General features: G+C 36.7%; 1 long non-coding RNA gene across 1 annotated transcript in view; it reads right to left on the minus strand.

Annotated features, from left to right (window-relative positions):
* Positions 1-3,701: 3,701 nt before the first annotated feature.
* LOC109998324 (uncharacterized) overlaps positions 3,702-18,347 on the minus strand; it is a 61,180-nt gene continuing 46,534 nt past the window's right edge. The window contains exons 4-5 of the long non-coding RNA XR_002278591.3: positions 15,666-15,730; positions 3,702-4,489 (exon numbers count right to left, since the gene is read on the minus strand). This is a non-coding gene — a long non-coding RNA (uncharacterized lncRNA). The remainder of the gene's footprint in view (positions 4,490-15,665; positions 15,731-18,347) is intronic.

Consider the following 18,347-nt stretch of genomic DNA (forward strand, 5'->3'; position numbering starts at 1 on the left):
TTTCAGCCAGCGTTTAAAAAGTAAGTTTAAAAAAAGACCTCATCCATCACAACAGTAGTCACCCTTGGACCACCAGATCAAAGCAAAACCACAGAGAGGCTTTTTTATTTTCATACTTAAACTTAAAATACAAGTATTTTAACATTCATGAAATAGAACTACAGTCTTGTCCTTTAACAGCGCTGCTACATCTACATCGGCTTATATTTTTCCCTTCAAGTTTCTAATAGATAGTAAATGAAAACGTATTTGAAAAAATCAAAAAAAAAAGATTTGGATATAAATAAATATTCATTATGTTTATTTAAACTTTTTGTAGGTCAGAGATCTTTAGAAATCACTTTTATTGATGACTAATATTAAAATGTTTCAAATGTTTCAAAAGAAGCACAAAGCCCTTCACCTCTAGTTTCACTTCCACAGAGCAAACAGACGTTTCACAACTCTCTTATTGGTGTTAACATACATTTATGACCTTCTCTAATCATGTAGCGAACCATGAACCACAAGTCAGACGATGATTTGATCTTTGCTGCCCACACAAGTCCTACACAGCTATTTGAACTTTAATGAAATTATCAACTGTTGATTTTAAGAGCTCCTCTCTTGTCACAAGAGTGTATAGTGCTTAACTTACAAACAAGTTCACATGCCATCTTTCAGGTCAGCTGTTCTTAGGTGTATGCTTATAGAAACCATATTCTGAATGAGTTGGACAAGTATTTAAAGTGGAAACAAAGAAGAAGGTAATAAGTGTCAGATAACCTTCAACCTCTTTGTCAGAAAATTAACATTGCATTGGACTATGAAGAAGAACAAAATCATTTTTTAAAATGATCAAGCCGATAAAAGGCACTAGTAGAGATCATGTAAGGATTTCACCAAAAACTCAGCATAAGCTAACATCTGTATCTCAAGCAGGGGAGGGTCAGTGTAAATCGAGACCAATGATGCGATGAAGTCTGTGAGATGGCAAGTAGAGCTTGTATTAATCTGAACCAGCGCAACTCAGAATAAGCCAAGACCAGCTATTAAACAAGGCAGTCATTGACAAGTATTGCTGTTATGTACATTTTTGAAACCTTTCCTTATGACATCTGTTTTTAACAATATTTTACTGGATGGAACCATAGATCTTTCATTTTCATTGCTTTCCCAGTTTTTTTTTAAACTATTTTCATGAATGCATAAAAAGCAATTGAAACATGAACAATAACATCAACAATAGCAGCAGACAGCTTCCTTGCTTTGGAGATATTTTAATGATTTATTGTCTTGATTTGCTACAGACAAGATTCAGTTCTGCTGAAGTTCACACGACAGACATAAAATCAGAGAACAAGAAAACAAGAAGCCGTATGAGCTTTATAGGCAGACAAATATAGCTCCTCCTCCTTCTCCTCCTCCTCTCCCTGACTCACTCCTTCTTACTCTCTTTCACACGCACACCTTCATGTTGACTCTCAGTCCCTCTCTTACTTCAGTTGTTCACACGCTGCCTTACACAAACACAAACACACAGCTTGCTTTTCTCCCTGCCATATCTTTTTCTTCACCTGTTTTTTTTCAGGCAGCTGCTGAAAGCCCAAATCACAACCCTCAAACGTAAATGATCTGAAAGCCCTTGGTTTGTTAAGATTTTCTTCCTGGCCAAAAGAAAGTGTTCCTTCTAGATGAGACAGAAAGAAGTCATATCATTTTCCAGACAGACACATTTTCAGTAAGAATAGGCAGTAATACTGACACCACCTGCATTCACTTTTGCAACCCTGTTATCTTAATATAAACTAACTAATCTTACAGATTTCTGTGTTGTTCTTGCTAAACTATAGTCAAATAGTCAAAAAGTGTCCCAGAGCAGGCGTAGATTTTTGGTGCCATTATTCATCTCTCTGTGTTGTCCCAACCAACACCTGGCGCCCGGCCACCACCATCGAACTGTGTCGTCCCCACAAACACCGGCGTCCTCACTCGTGCACGGCCAGCCCTGTCCTCCACCTTAGCGGCGAGGATGTCGACAACAGGAATGCGAGGAATATGAAGGAGAAATCCTTCCTGCATATTATCCCATATGCTCTTTTGTAAAGCGTCTCGAGATAACACTTGTTATGAATTGGTGCTATACAAATAATGATCGATTGATCTCTTAACATCTGAGATTTTGTCATCCAAGTCGAAAGGACGAAAGAAAAAAATAAGGTTAGGGGACCCCTCAACAACTGGACACCAAAATATTGCTTATACATTGTATCGCATAATGATATCAAAAACCCTTTGAAGAATCATTCACTTTAAAGAGTTTTGAAAATAAAATGTATTAAATGAATTTTGACTTAAAGACTTTTAATTTGAAGGGGTCAGACGGGTTGACCATTTCATTTTCAGGTCGACTGTTTTTCAAGATGAAATAAAGGTTGAATTTGTGTGCACTCATCTGTCACCTGACGGATATTGTGTTGTGTGATGTTGTTGCATAATCTATTATACTCACATTATTACTACAAGTGAACTTTATTGACTCTGTTTCATCCAACATGCAGCACTTTCTCTCCCTTCACCTTTTGGCATACTGTGCATATTGAGAAGACAGGATGTCCTCGTGTCGTCCCCCTCCTGGCTGCCTTGGGGCTGTGATGACATTATTGCAGATTAAGTTTGAAAAGGTGTCGACAGGTTTCTTATTCACTCGTGTGTTTACAAAACTTTATCCTTAAAAGATAGTTTGCAGAACAGCCATTTGATAACCTGACCAAATGTGTCATTCAAGGTCAGGACTCTACACATGAAATGAAACAATACAGACATTTAAAATGTAATCAAAATGAATTGTGTTATGACGCCAAATTGTTTTTTTTTTTTTTCTGAGGATCTGGAGTTTCGGGGTGCTTAGCTCCTAAAGAGATGGTGACATGTAGGTCTGCAAGTGTTCAAACTTCCTGCTAAAACACTGATTTCATCGAGCTACAGTTAGATTTTTATTAACAGCCGTTGGGTAACATTTAAATTAAGGTTACAATATTCACCATTAACTAGTTGCTTATTATCATGCTAAGAGACAACTGTATGCTTATTAGTCATTATGAAGCACTTATTATTACCTTAGTCTATATGACTACAGCCTATAGCTAGTAGGCCATTAACTAAGAGTTTGACCTTATTACCCTCCTAATTACTGCACATTGATATTAAGTTAGAAAGTTGTAGAACATGAATTATGACCTTAATATGCTTTTGCTAACCTTAATATGCTTTTGCTAACTAAGCAAAGCAATATTGTATGTCTTCAACTGGGATCCTATTAAACTAAATTCAAACCTATCATTAAGATTTGAGTTTTAAAAACTGTAGTCTCATGTCACATTTCTTCTTGAACTCAATCCTCTCTCTGAACTACTTCTTCTACCGGTTCACTGTGTTATCAGATCAGTAACTTCAGTTTGCAGCTCTTGAAGTCCAAACCTTCCACGGGGGTTTTTCCTTGAGTACCCCAAAGTAAAATATAACTCTACGATAACGTTAAACTCCCAAATTTGACCGTGAAATTATGTTTTATGAACTTAGACCACTGTGATTGCATGCAGCAAGATAATCAGTCAGATTAATGTGCAACACATTATTTAGCAGGCTTTATCTTAATGTGCATTGTTTCTTTCTTTTGGCACAAAATCAGTCATAAATCTGAAAAATGAATCAGCCAGTAGTAAAAAAAAAAAAAAAGTTTATAGTGTAAATCTTACATTATATTACAGAGCAGGTTACAGTGGTAATAAGAGTCAGTGTTTCAGTGTTTACAGACAAAAAAACAGCAGAAAAATGTAACAAATAACACTATCATACATTTGATTTACATGCAAAGTTTTTTATTCCAACTCCTTTTGTGCCTTTTTTAAAGTCTAAATCAGAAAATGAAAATCTAAAATATCTGACATATGGTAGAACTGTCCTTTCTAATATTTGTTTAGAAAGAAAAGGGCCCACATCAGCACTTTCCATTTGTTTTCTCAGCTCGTCTCTATCATACATAAATAATATCTGTTAATGTCAAAGCTTGGACTGCAGAGACAGATTAGTCCTTTACTTCTGTGTTCATGTTGTTTGTTCTCCAGCAGCTGGGGTTTGAACAGCATCAGTATGACTTCACTGTAATTACTTTACACGTAATCAGCTCACAAGCCAGAAAACATTTTTGGAAAGACAAAATCCTCAACCAAACTTCACCCTCCTGCAGGTGTTTTATGCTCATTCGGGGCTGTGTGACAATAAAACTGAACTTACTGCCACATAAAACCTCACTGATTTATTTTTCATTAATCTAGAAAACATTCACTGAGGAAGCACAGCAGCACTAACTTTTTTTTGCCAAGAACCAGCAGCTGAAAAACACCATTCAAAGGCGACGCCTCTCCTGTTCCTGCCTGCGGTCGCCAATCAGCCTCGCCGTCTCATGATGATGATGTCATGACCCCGAACTGACTCAGCTATCTCCTGGCTGTAAAAGAAAAAGATAAAAAAAATAGAGGCAGGAGGAAAAAAATCAAAAACATGTAGAATAAAGGTAAACACGGGAAAATGAGGCTTAAAATAAGAAAACATTGCACAAGTGGTGGTCAGGTGGTGTCATAAAGTGGTTTATAGGCCTGATGCGAGCAAATAAAACACAACAGGCTAGAACAGAAAACAATGCAACACAATTTACTATCAGCATTTATTGCCCACAAATAAAATGTGTTGTTTTTTTCATGACTGCAGGAAGGAAACATTTAAAATCTCTAAAAATAAAGCTAATAAAAAAGCAACAACTTGGATTTACAAACCCTCCTCAGATTGTCTACAGGTGTTATAACAGTCTTTATACTGTTACTGATAATACAAGATAAATAAGATTGGCCTTAGTATGAGTGAGGTGCTTGTTATGTATGGCAGGATGTGAAGCTATGACGTTAGTGAGGTAGTGTTCTGTTAAGGATCACTGACAAATCTGAATTGCTAAAAATCAAAATCAATTATTCAGTCTCCCATGAACAGTCAAAGTTAAAGTAGAATTAAAAATGTTTTGTAGTAAAAAGTCATTATCATGTCCTTACATAATACTGCCTTAACAAACACAACAACAATACCAAACAAAAAACGACCCATGTTCAGAGGCTGTAGTCCTTGAAGTGAGCAGCCCAGGTTCAAATCATTCCCCATTCTCTCTGTCCCTGATTTCCGACTCTATCCACTATCCTGGCGCTGCAATAAAGGCATAAAAAGCCCAAAAATAAACCTTAACAAAAAAAATAAACATATGCAAACAACGTTAAAACTGTCAGCTTCCTGCTGTCCTTCAAGAAATACTGTAAACAGGATCTGCACACACACACACACACACACACACACACACACACACACACACACACACACACACACACACACACACACGCACACACAAAACAAGGCAGCATTGGCGAAAACAAAGGAAATGTCAGGCTATGATTTTGACTAAAAATACACCCTAAGTCACAATCCAGAGATGACGTTCTTTTTGAAGAAGAATTGTATTTGTTTTTCGTTTTACACTTTGTAGACCCAAAAAAAAAGAGTTTTAGGGAGGCACAAAGAATAAAAAAAAGATAAGATCAGTATCTCTTATTTTGTGTTTGAGGCTTCACAAACAGAAAATCTGTATAGCACATAATATGAACCTGTAATATGAAATGCTTTAAAGTTAAAAAAAAAAAGTCCTGGCCTTCAATTAATAGCACAGACAAAGAGACGTGTGTGTGTTTGGAGGCTGCCTGCAGAGTACTGTACATGCTCTCTGCAAAAGGAAATGGACAACAACATCAACACACAACCTGCAGCACAGACTTTGTTCTGATGTAACAACTACACGACACAGAGTTGCAAGTATGTATATAATATCTATTTGAGCAACAAAACATCCATCCATGTCCAAAAAGGTTGTGTTATTAGTTAAATATTGATCACACACATTTAGTATCATGATGGATCAGAAACTATTGCAGAGATACAATTGTATGAAAATGATCAAAAGTCCATTAGCCGGCTTCTCTCATGAATGCCTTTACTTTTGAATTATAGGACTAAACTAAACTTTCCAAATCTAAATGTAGATGTTTTTGATTAAATGTTGTGTAGTTGTAATGGATCCCGTCTGCCCATTGTAAACAGATTAAAGCAAAGTGTTTTCCTTTTGAAGAGTTTTCCTTGTTTTTTATTATTCTAGCCTCCCTGCTAGAATAAAAGCTCCTCACACTGCTGACTGTACGAAACTCAATCTGACCTCCTCCACAGAGCGTTGTGAAAGATGAAGAAGTTTGACAGTGAATAAAACATCATATGTTTAATGTTTGTATTATCAGTCACAGATCCTCAATACTTCAAATGTTATTTTATATAAATTGTTTTGAACTAAGTAAAGAATGCCTGCACCCTCAAGGCTGCAGCATTATAAAGCATGCACATTTATTTCTGGTTCAAACATGATATCTATGACTCATTATTGTTGCATTGTTAATAAAGGATCAACACCATCCCGGATCAATGAATACAGTAAGTCAGTCTGTATGTGTGTGTGTGTGTGTGTGTGTGTGTGTGTGTGTGTGTGTGTGTGTATGTAAAATTTTCAGTTCATTCCAGCACTTTAGTGTCAATTTCTGAGTCTTATTTTCCTCAAAACATGTGAGAAAAAACTGAATTTTAACCTGTTGCTAATAATTCAATAAGATATCTAGTGGTTATAGTCTTTTTTTCTCATTTCAGAGCAGTGATTTGCTGTCTTTGAAGGCTTTTAGAGAAAATAAGGATCTCAATGCTCACAAGTACAGACAAACAATAGTCCACTAAAGTAAAATGAAACACCTATGTATACTGCACAATAAACATCCATAGAAACAACTTTCCTGTATGTCAACATGAGACACATCTTCACAACCCTCTTCATTGAGACAAATCTCTCTGGATGTTCTGAAAAGGATAAATGTTTCTTGATACCTTAGAGTCCTATACTGAAGGTGCACAATGTGATTAAAGACTCTGTAACATGTAAAAGATAAATTGCAGTCTTCCATTTATAACCCAGTATCTTTCCTCTCACACCATATAGCCATTACATTGAGCACGGAGCAGACAGTTAAAAATTGCTCCGCTTCAGCGCCGCTGTTAATCATCCTGTTTAGAGCTCAGGAGATGAATTAGTCCTTTGACCTCTTTAAGTGAAGGAATACTTAGTCTGAGACTCAACATGAAGCTGATTTGAAAAGGTGGTTCAATCTTACTCTCAGAGCACTTAGAGTAACACATATAACTGTGAAAAACACTGTTTAAAACAGCAGAGTTGACCAAAGTGCTTTACATCAAACAGATAAAAAGCATAAAAAGAGAAAAGAATAAAATAACAATAGGCAAAGCAAAACGAAACAAACAGACAACAAACAAGAATAAAACCATAGACACAAACAAACAAACGCCAAAGCATACAGAAAATTCAAGAAAACAAGCTGCCCTTTCACTTCAGTGATCTCTTTTACTGAAGGACAAAGACGTATTACGATGATGAACAAATCACTGAAGAGAAGGACCAGATGAAGCGGTCTGATTGATGAGATGTGAATTGTCTTTCTGCCTGATAAAGTGGATCTGCGTTTAGCTCTCTCTAGAGTACATTTATCTAAAAAAGAGTGTCAGGATGCTTTTAAAGCCTTTAAAGTCCACAATTTTAGATATTTGCAGCAACAATCTCTTTATTAACTGCCATCATGCTAAAATTGTTAAAGAAGTTTTGAACATGAACAGTGTTCGTGCCTTGCAGGTTTGTAAGTTTTCATCGATATCTTTCAGGTGCTTCTCCAAATCATATTTAGCACCTAAAGCTCCTATCTTCCGCTCATTTATGTTATGCAGGCTAAGAGTGTGAAAACAAATTGCAATTCAGTAGAGGATCAAGGGTTAAGCCATGGTTTTCCTCTGCTTAATTAATCATTTAATGATTCATTCTTGCTGAAAGGAGATGAACCAGTTTGATGTATGGGTAGATGTTCTGTCTTGTCGTCCTTGTTGATGGATTGGGAACTTGCGTCAGCGTTAAGCAGATGTAAGAGTACTTAACAGCAGCTGTATGTATTGGCTGGAGATCAGAGGTGGAGACAGGAGACTTGTGTAGCAGATAAGTCATCCTCCTAACATTTTTTTTTGTTCAAAGCAAGGTTTCTACATCATTCAACTGGATATTACTGTTATTGAGTTAATTGCCTTAGACAGCCTCAAGGCAAGATCAACATGTGAATAAAATAAATCCTGCTATATGTAGGGGTGTGTCCAGAGGTATGTCCAGCAACTGCATGGGCCCCCCTTGAAATCTAAATGGGCCCCCCCAGGTGTCACCCTAAAATCCCTAAAAGACGGTTGTCTTTTTGACTTGTCAGAGGCGGGGCTTGGGTAAAAACCAACTATTCGGCTGTGTTGCAACAGGCTAATGCAGTTCATTTTCATTTAAATGAATAAAGTCGTAAATTTACGACTTTATTCTCGTAAATGAACGAGTTCGAGACCAGCCTGCGCGAAAATGATGAAAGTAGAACTCTTAAAGTCTGTAAAGAATAAAAGAATAAAGTTGTTATTTTAGTCTATATCAGAAGAGCAGCAGCATCCTGTTCTCAAATGACAAACATGGAGCATCTTGTCCTAAAGGTTTCACTAATAAGGAAATAGGCTTCTTCCTTGTGTAGTCGGTAAAAACAGTTAGTTCAATAGAAGTTTTCACTTCAACTTGTAAGACCTTGTTTATCTGTAAAATTATGTATGAACAGGACACAAACTGGCTCTGCACATGAGACACTTTAACAAGGCAGACCGATAACAGACACAAATAGTTGTGTTGGGGCTTTACTTATGCAGATATGAAACTACACATGCTTTAGGCACATCATCATCATCTTCACATTGTCATAAAATATCAGCACCCTGAAAAGATACCGCAAGAAACTGTGGCTTTTCCGAGGAAAGAACCACACTGACTTGGAGGAGGTTGTCTGCAGAGGAAAAGACTTCAAGAGTTCTACTTTCATCATTTTCGCACAGGCTGGTCTCGAACTCGTTAAATTTACAAGATTATTCTCGTAAATTTCTGACATTAATCTCGTAATACAATTTACGACTTTATTCTCGTACATTTACGACTTTATTCTTGTAAATTTACGAGTTTATTCTCGTAAATTTACGATTTTAATCTCGAAATAAAAAAATAAAAATACTTTTTTTAAGTGGCCCTAATCCTCCGTCGTACATATTTGATAATATTTTAAATTGTAGAAAAATACTCTACACATCTATTTCATTTAACAGTTGCTATGGAGGGGAATGTATCCATAACAACATTACAAGCAAATTCCAGAGGGCGCCCCCTAGTGCCATATTGGAGGTGGAGTATATGAGTGTTGCATTGGGTAGACATACTTGTAGGTGTAGGCAACAATAAGTGCATACCAGAGATGCAACACAGCCTCGGAGTTAAGTCACAAACAGCTATGCAACCATGGTATGAAGTGTACAAACTGCATTGATGTCTGTGTGTGTGTGTGTGTGTGTGTGTAAGAACAAGGGGTGCATTATGCAAAATTAACCTGTAAACAAAATGCAAATCAAGATTCGGTTGACATGATGTGGTTTCTTTGGTTCTTTATGCACACACCTTGTATAAGCAGGGAGCCTGAGTGAGAGATTTTAGATGAATCTGGATTCAGTGGAAAGCTCTAAGCACAGCTGTTCACTCCTGGCCACATCGCCAAATGCATCTTCAGTGACCACTTGTGATCTCTTCCTTCTTTATGTGCAAATAAACATGTAATCTCATATCCCCTTTTAAGAATTTAAAAAAGAATAACTGATATAATAAAAAACTGATGCAGACGAGCTGCAGAGAGGAGAGACGGGGGAGAGAGAGAGAGAGAGAGAGAGAAAGTCACATCAGAAGTGACACATGGATCTAAAAACTCTCTTTGATCATGAGGACAAATGTTGCACTACAGGGGTATTTAAGTGAGTGTATATGCTGCTATGACTGGAGTCTATTGACAGTAACTGATAAATACATTTGGATTACTTACACTTTTCTTCGCTATGAAACATGAACCGTCAAAGTGCAGCATTAATATTAAACACATAAACTGTTTGTCATATCGGTCATTCATGTCCAGGCAGGAAGTTGGTGGGGTCAAATTGTTTCTCATGGTATGCAGTATACTGTCTGTCTGAATAAAAGACAGAATCAATTAGTGTCATCCCCTGAAACCCCTGTCTTCAATAATGACAATAAAGTAGACTGTTGTACTTGCAGTGTTTCTGTGTCTGACCACATGGTCGTGGTGTTACTTACAGTTCATGGAAAACAGCCGATACAGTCTAGACGAAATACAATATTCCAAATAATATTTCACATTTACACAAGCTGGAAATGGATGGGAAATATTGCAGACAAAAGATATTGATAAGAAACAGCTAAGTATTTAATCAGACAATATAAAGTTCTAAAGGTTACTGTGGTAACTGGTGGACTCCAGCTTAGGCAACACGTAAATAACTATTGGTAATGTATGTGAGTCCTGCAACCCCATTCTACACATACAAAAAGAGTTACTGTGCATCAAACTACCCTCATGTTAGAGATCATTGGATGTTACCTTGAGAAAAATCTCAGTTTTGCTTGTCTTAGCATCGTTACTTTAGCCCTATCTGTAGCTTTTCTGGATGCTTCGTCAGCAGCTGTTATTCACGCCTTAATAGTTCTTGGCTCTTGGCATCGCCTCAGTTGCCGGGCAGTCTCTCTAAAGCACCAAACACACATTTACATAAACACACACAGCGCTGTAATATACAAGCTTCTAGTGTTGGCACATCCTTTTTTGCCCCGTCTGACGCCATGACACTTATAGTATGGATCATTAGGACTGTGTGATGAATGTATGGACTCCACTTTAGGTAATTAATTTGAGCCGCTGCACTCACTGCACTCACTGTCACTCAGCTAGCATCAGAGAGTCAACTAAACGGCTAAAATACAAACGGCAGATGAAGGAGGAGAGCTAAAGGATGAGGTAAGGATGTGAAAAGAAGAGGAAGGATGCATCACAGGGTTTCGGTATGGAGGTGTATATGAAAAGCTTGCATTTTGGATAGTTTCTTTGCCTTTTTAAAAAGAAAGCTGCAAAAAGAAAAAGAAAAACTACTTGTCTGCCAGCTTAAAAATATTTCAGCCGGACTTTGTAGCATGGAAATATATCAAGACAAACAAAGTGAAGAATTACATAAAGATTGGACAATTTTCCTGGCAGGAGAGCTGCCCCTCTCCATGTAGTCAACTGGACAAAGCAGACCAGAGCTTCCAATTTGAGTTTCATTGGGACCATAACTGGTAAATTGCTCCCTTAGCGTAGAGGCTGCACCTTCTGTTCCATGAGATTATTGTGTGTATTGTAAGCTAACACATTTGCTTTGCGTTACTTATCATTATAAAAAGAGAGCTCAATATTTTCCATTGGATTTTATATAAAATTTGGTCTTTGGTCTCTTCTTTAGTTTTCAACATATGCTATCGTTCATACTACACACAGTGCAGTTAGTATTAAGTTGTTGTTTTTTTGGTGTGTTGAAAACTGATCATGTCTCAGAAATAATGGACTCAGATGTTAGTCGATAAAACGCTGTCTGGGATATGGACCCATGCTGTGATTCTACTGGGTGGTCTTGGCCTTGGTGTTGTTCCAGCAGCATTGTGGTCAGTCTGGTTTAAAAGATGTTTCTTTGTCTTTCTGAAAAAAGAATATTCACATGCAACTGCAAGTAAAACATCAAGTTGCTCAAAAGAACAGTGACAGGAGAACTCACACTGTGTTTCCTTCAAATAATGAAAAATAATGACTGGTCATCCAGTCTAAAAAGTAAGTCTTTGAACACTCTTCATAAACCAACAATTATTTATTTAATATGCAGTAACTTTTTATTGAACTGATTCACCCTTGGTTAAAAGTTCCAATAAGTGTATAATTTAGTCATTAGTTTAAATACTACGACACACATTTTCAGTTTATCAATCCATTTATCAGCCCAGCCATCTGACAGAATTTCTTATCTTGATGAAAAAAAATCTGAAAAACCGAATATGAGATCAACTGCCTGCATTGTAGGTTTCAGTAATGTGCCTCTGATTAATTAATTGAAAGATGAAACTCTGCATGCACTAAGCAATATGCAATAAATATAATATACAAATATATATAACATGTTTTTACATAGCAAGTTAAATCTGAAAGTAAAGCTCAGCACAGTATAGTTATTATTGATCTTGTTTAGACAAAAGCACACCCTTACTGTTTTAAGTCAACACACTTCAGAAATAAACCTCTAAATTCACATTAACTTCACATAAAAAAAAAATATTTAACCAGAGCTACACAATCATTAAAATGTGTTACTTCCAACAAATAGCAAGATTGAATTTAGAAACTGTCTGTATCTGAAACAGTCACCAGTGTTGTATATATTTTCACAAATGATGTAAGAAAACTATCCTGAATAATACTGTATGTGTACTTAAATATTTCCTTTTAAATGGAACCAGTTATTTGGAATATATGTAAGTATTCAGAACTGACATGTTCAGAACTGCTCCAAAATACTCCAATATCCTAAACAGCATAACATTCACAATATTCCCTGCATGAAGGAAGACTGTACTTTACTTTTGGTCAAGACAGCAGTGTTTTTTTTTTGTTTTTTTTTAAATACTGTTTCTCACGGTAAGGGTTAGCATGTGTTAGTTTGACACATCAGGCAATGTCTAAAAACCATCCCACACAGAAGACAGATGCACGAGGTGTGGGCAGCTTTGTATCTCAGTCTGTCAGTTAGTGTGTGTGTGTGTGTGTGTGTGTGTTTGCTTGTTTGTTTTATTTGGATCCCCATTAGCTTCAGCATAGCGAGAAGCTATTCTGTGTGAGGCTGGAGGAAGATCTGTAATTGTATAGGTTGTATAGTTCAGTTTATTCAAGGGTTAATATTTATCCTTTTACTTTTTCCCCATTTAATTTTAAGCATGCACCTTCAATTCTGTGAACTCAACGTCTGTTGTTCTCGTGTGTCTCTGGCTACAGACAGTTCATTAACTATGAATATTTCCTGTGGTCTGCCTTTCTGTTACATTCTTTGTATGTTCACATGTTTTGTACCTGTAAATTTAACTTTCTGTGGCTGTCTCATACTTCCCCCTCATGTCCGTCTTTGTTTCTTCTTCCCACGTTGTCATGCACAGACAGTCAAGTGATTTAACAACAATCCTGCCTGAGGGTTCACTGTCTGCATCAACACAGAGAGAACATCACATTTCCAAATCCTAAACCTAAACTTTTGTCAAACATTACCTCGTTTCAACCTTAAGCCTAAACCTGAGTTCTCATCCTAAAATGACCCCAGGTGACCTTTACTTAAGAGTTCAATCGTAGCTTATATGTGAAGGTGTGACCTGTCAGTGTTTTTTTTTTATGTGTGTGTGCTGCAGGTTCCGATGATACACTGTGGAAACGAACCGACTGTTCAATTTGCACATGAAATTTAAGACTGACTGCAGAACAGATAGCAGATTTAGAATGACATTAAAACCTTGATATAGAAAAAATATTCATCATCATCCAGCTTCAGCTAAATTTATTCTTTCATGCTAGTTTTATTTTGTAAATGTCCACAATGACATGGTTGAAATGCTCATTATTAAAAGTTTTTTTTTTTAACATCAAGCAATGTTCCCTTGCATTTCTCTTCTTAAAGTGTTATTGGAGCAATATACGTAGCTTTAACCATTAATACCATAAAACAAAATTAAATCAACCTTATTGTATGATGTTCTTTCCAAAATGTCTGATGTCTTTATGTGATCTTAACCTGCAAGCCACAACTTCATCACACATATTCTGTGACAGTAGTTTCCATCTACTAATAAGTGTTTTGGAACATTCAAATACTTGTTTTAAATTGTTGAGAATGACTCAGCACTAAATGAACCCAGGAGCTGCAGCCTCATGAATGTCAAAACAGCTGGATCAACCACTTTGACACTATAATCAAACAAAAACCAAGGCCCAAAGCTTAAGAAAAAGGATCATAGCAGAGATATTTATGGAAATATGAAAAGAAGGCATTCCTGTTGTTGTGTCTTTTCAACTTTTTAACAATATGACTTTTAAAAGTGTCAAAGTCGATTAGAGCTTTTACATTTGAGATACATTAATATATCTCTTTGCGTCATTTGTTGGACAACAATTCTTCACATGACATGACTCACAAGGTCACATGGACGTTTCTCTTTGGTGTTACAAAACCTAAAACTCCCCTGAGGAACTTTCAGCCGCGTCTGTTTTATTGACAAAGCAGTACCTCTTATCTCCTCGCTGATCTTGTCCTGTTCATGTGTAAGTAGTGCTTTATTATTATTTTTTAATGTAATCCTGCTCTCTTTGAACAGTCCATCTCATCTCTTACTGTGAATCTTTGACATGAGAAATGTACACAAAAACTCTTTCTGCAGCACGCAGTAACTTATTTTTTTGTTCGACACCCTCAGCACTAAACAACAAGGATTAAAAATATCTTAGTTATTAACTTAGTTATATCTAAGTTATCAACATTGTTGCCGATGCTTTTGTTTGTCTTTGTATGACATATAGAGGCATCAATAATGATTTAAGTCTGTTCTTGTTTTCAGCTCAGTTCTCCTCCTGGAAGCTCTCAGCTTGGTTTGTTCATTCAGGAACATTCAGGTGAAACAATCTCTCATGCAAATCAGAGGCACATTACCGAAAGTAGATAGATCATCATACCTGGGAAACTCTACCTATTGTATTCCACTCTAAACAATGACAAGCGTATATGTTAATCCAAACTAAACACATGCCTTTTCTCTGTAAACGGAGGAAATGTGAGCGAGCACAGAGGCATCCAGTAAAAATAGCGTGTAGACTGGTAAACAAAGCAACTTCAAAAAGGAAGTGAGAGGTTCAATATCAGTGAATCGCTAAAGCAGCAGAGCTCAGGGAAAATCCAGCCAATGTTTCAATTCTCAGTACATAGCGTGTACTGTAGCGTGTTTACATCCAGCTGAGGTTTAATACAGGTCACCTACAAAGTCTTCAACACGGAGTGATTCTTACATTGTAAACAAGCAATGATGCAGCATGTTGATTATGTAAGATGTGAATGGGAAGTTTGGGAACCTCAAACTTTACCAATTGTTGCAAATGACATAACATACTGATTCTTATCTTTGAACTGATCATGTCTTTTTCTGACAATGCTCGTGTTTTTTAATCATCAATGGATGTTGCTCTCCCACATAGTACAACAAACAAAACACAGAGAATTCAATGATCTCTAGGTAACAGTATTTCTCTGTTCCCATATCTCAACTTACTTCAGTTTTTTTCTTACATAAATACATTTGAAGAATTTCTTAAAACTGCACTGAAGAAGACGTCTACATCTTTAACTTTTTTTTGACTTGAGGGAGAATGAGTTATGTTTTGCTTGTGCTATATACATATATGCCTCTCTCCGCTCATTATTTTCCATGTATAGCTTGTATGAGGTGCATGTGTATAAAAAAGATTTTCTTTAATTACCTGAAGCTGTCTGTGCTGACATTTCAACCAGGACTCCCTGAATGTTGTTTCTCGGTGGGACCTTCCTGAGTAAAAAGAATGAAAATGTAAAATCAGAATATGCAAATGAACACATAAATGAGGTTTTCTGACTGGGTTTGAATTGATGATCTCTTCCCAATCAAGTTAAAAACATAAAACAAATATGTCTCTTGCTCTCTTTCATGCTCCAACTATGGGAAATAGTCAGTGGACTTGAGATTGACATTCACGCACTGATGGCTGCTATTTAAAGTGTCCAGCAGTTCTTACTATAAGCCCATTCATACATATTCACACGCAACATTAAGAGCATTTTTTGGGGTTTAAGGACACTTCAACATGTGCGTGCAGGAGATGGGTATCAAGCACCCAACCTTCCAGTTAAGAGACGACCGACTCTCTACCCCTGAGCCACTCTGTTGCCCCCAACCTCTCCATCTCACTCCCTTCCTCCCACCTCTTTCCCATCCCCGATCACAACTCCCCCTGCCAATCTTGGAATCTTAGACAGCAGCTTTAGGGAAGGAGGGATGGTATCAAGGTCTAGCTCTCCGGGGAGAGAGGATAGGCTGCACACAATGATATGACTGAGTTATTGTCTGTCTGCACTTGTGGCCCCATATGGACATGATGAAGGGATTATCCAATGTTAGGCAGTGGCTGCACAGCCAATCTCATTTTCCTGCAGCAGTGTTAATGTGCAAGTGTATGTTATTAGAGCTAAGAGAGAAAAAAAAATATGAAGAGAAAGAAAAAAAGACTGCTCAAAAGCTGTCAGGCCTATGGTGTAGGGCATACTGTACAGGAAGTGTTTGCAAAGGGATGTCATAAATATTGTTTAAAACGTAGGGGGAAAAAAAGTATTAAATGTCCTTTTATAACCTAAAAGGTGATTGTGTGTAAAATAATATGAGAAAGAAATAAGAAGTGTTTGGTTTAATCTCAAAAGTTCTTCTTTTCTACAAACCCTTAAACACAATGTACAAAGGTTTTGCAGTTGTGACCCTAACCCCTAACCTGCTTATGTGATAAAATATGAATGGCCGTGAAGAATTATCATACTAGTTAATGTGGACATTTTTGTGGTTTTATATATATTTTTTATAATTGTTGTCTTTGTGTATTTTGATTAAAGTTATTCACAAAGACGGTTCAGTGTTTTGTCAAGTCATGTTTTTATGATTTGTAGGAGACACATGTTATAAAAGTTAAATCACAGGAAGAATGTGTCCTCGTCAAGAGAACGTCTAAAACATGTTTTCATAATATCTCAGTTCACCGAGTCAGTGTGTTATATTAAAGTGTTAAAGACGACCAGGGGTCTCCAGGACCTTAAACAGAACACAAACAATCATTAATATAAACTGACTTACAAGGAAACCAAAATGAAAAATTATGGGAGCAAAAAGGCAACGACACGGTGATGATGCGTAATACGATGCTGCGTCTAGCTCCTCAAAAGTTATGAGCACTGAAAGAGTCTTAGAGTATCAAATAGTGGCAGACTATGACACAGTAAGCAGGTCATCATGAACAGGCATGACATCTTGTCATGTGCCTCAAACAGCCATAAACACTCTCTGATTTGAATGTGTAAATGTCAGTTGAGACAGACGCAGAGCATCCAGAACAGGGAACAAGCTGTTTCGCTTGTCCATGTGCATGCAAATGAACACATACTGCGATACACACACACATAAACACACACACACACACACACTGCATATTAACACAGAACATATGGTTGCTACGCTACACACTGTGCACATATAAAATATTATTTAAATGATCAGTTAAATTGTGGGTAAAAAAATAAGAATCCAGACCAGCTTCAATTCAGCTCCAGCTATTTTTTTTTTTTTAATCTTCCTAAGGTGCATCAATCTTTTGCCAAACATTATGTCCTCATGATGTGTTTTCATGATGGTGGTGATCCAAAATATTATTAGGGAGCAAATCTATTGATAATAGGAAACAAATGATAAGTGACCCTGACTTTTGTAGGAATAAATAAACATCTTCATATCACTGATTGTTACTTATTGTCATTTACTGTATTTATCTTCTTCTGTTTTGGCATCCTTTTCGCACAATGTTCTGTTCAGAAAAAATACATTTGTGACAGATTAGAGGGTAACGTGAACTTTTTGTGTCCTACATTCTCTCATATTTGGAAATCCACCAAACAGGAAGGTAAAAAAAAAAAGACAGAAAAGACACTAACCATGGGTCACAACAACTAAATTATGAAATACAGTCATTTTAATGTGTGTGATTCTGCACTCCTGTAAGGAGCTTTTTCACTATAGTTTAACTCCCCTTATGTTCAGATAAGAACTCACACTTATAGAACCAAAAACACTGCCAGATATAAACACAGACACACACATTATGAAAGCATGTAGAACCTGCATGTAAACATGTGGTTCTACACTTATTGTATAAATAAGCACACAAATACTATATACGGTATATACACACACACAGATGCACACAAACACACTAAATGTAATATTCCTTTAACAAATGCACATACAGACATCATCTTACATACTTGTAGTAATAAAAATAGTAATATTGTCAATATAATAATTAGTCAGATATAATTACAGTCATGCAACAAAGACAAAGTGCACAGCATGCATAAAGACAAGACAAGAC

This window comes from Labrus bergylta, chromosome 10, assembly GCF_963930695.1.
Source record: "Labrus bergylta chromosome 10, fLabBer1.1, whole genome shotgun sequence".
Taxonomy (NCBI): domain Eukaryota; kingdom Metazoa; phylum Chordata; class Actinopteri; order Labriformes; family Labridae; genus Labrus; species Labrus bergylta.